The sequence below is a fragment of the Emiliania huxleyi genome (assembly GCF_000372725.1).
Source record: "Emiliania huxleyi CCMP1516 unplaced genomic scaffold EMIHUscaffold_284, whole genome shotgun sequence".
NCBI lineage: Eukaryota > Haptophyta > Isochrysidales > Noelaerhabdaceae > Emiliania > Emiliania huxleyi.
In genome coordinates, this window is record NW_005199901.1 from 142,614 (window position 1) to 143,745 (window position 1,132).

A 1,132-nucleotide genomic window follows, 5' to 3' on the forward strand; every position below is an offset into this window, starting at 1 on the left:
GCAGTAGTCAGGCACGGCGACACGTCGGTCATTGCCTGGCCGCAGTAGTCAGGCACGGCGACACGTCGGTCATTGCCTGGCCGCAGTAGTCAGGCACGGCGACACGTCGGTCATCGCCTGGCCGCAGTAGTCACGCACGGCGACACGTCGGTCATTGCCTGGCCGCAGTAGTCAGGCACGGCGACACGTCGGTCATTGCCTAGCCGCAGTAGTCAGGCACGGCGACACATCGGTCATTGCCTGGCCGCAGTAGTCAGTCACGGCGACACGTCGGTCATTGCCTGGCCGCAGTAGTCAGGCACGGCGACACGTCGGTCATCGCCTGGCCGCAGTAGTCAGGCACGCACGGCGACACGTCGGTCATTGCCTAGCCGCAGTAGTCAGGCACGGCGACACGTCGGTCATCGCCTGGCCGCAGTAGTCAGTCACGGCGACACGTCGGTCATTGCCTGGCCGCAGTAGTCAGGCACGGCGACACGTCGGTCATCGCCTGGCCGCAGTAGTCAGGCACGCACGGCGACACGTCGGTCATTGCCTGGCCGCAGTAGTCAGGTTGCCTGGCCGCAGTAGTCAGGCACGGCGACACGTCGGTCATCGCCTGGCCGCAGTACTCAGGCACGCACGGCGACACGTCGGTCATTGCCTGGCCGCAGTAGTCAGGCACGCACGGCGACACGTCGGTCATTGCCTGGCCGCAGTAGTCAGGCAGGCACGGCGACACGTCGGTCATTGCCTGGCCGCAGTAGTCAGGCACGGCGACACGTCGGTCATCGCCTGGCCGCAGTAGTCAGGCACGGCGACACGTCGGTCATTGCCTGGCCGCAGTAGTCAGGCACGGCGACACGTCGGTCAGTAGTCAGGCACGGCGACACGTCGGTCATCGCCTGGCCGCAGTAGTCAGGCACGGCGACACGTCGGTCATTGCCTGGCCGCAGTAGTCAGGCACGGCGACACGTCGGTCATTGCCTGGCCGCAGTAGTCAGGCACGGCGACACGTCGGTCATCGCCTGGCCGCAGTAGTCACGCACGGCGACACGTCGGTCATTGCCTGGCCGCAGTAGTCAGGCACGGCGACACGTCGGTCATTGCCTAGCCGCAGTAGTCAGGCACGGCGACACATCGGTCATTGCCT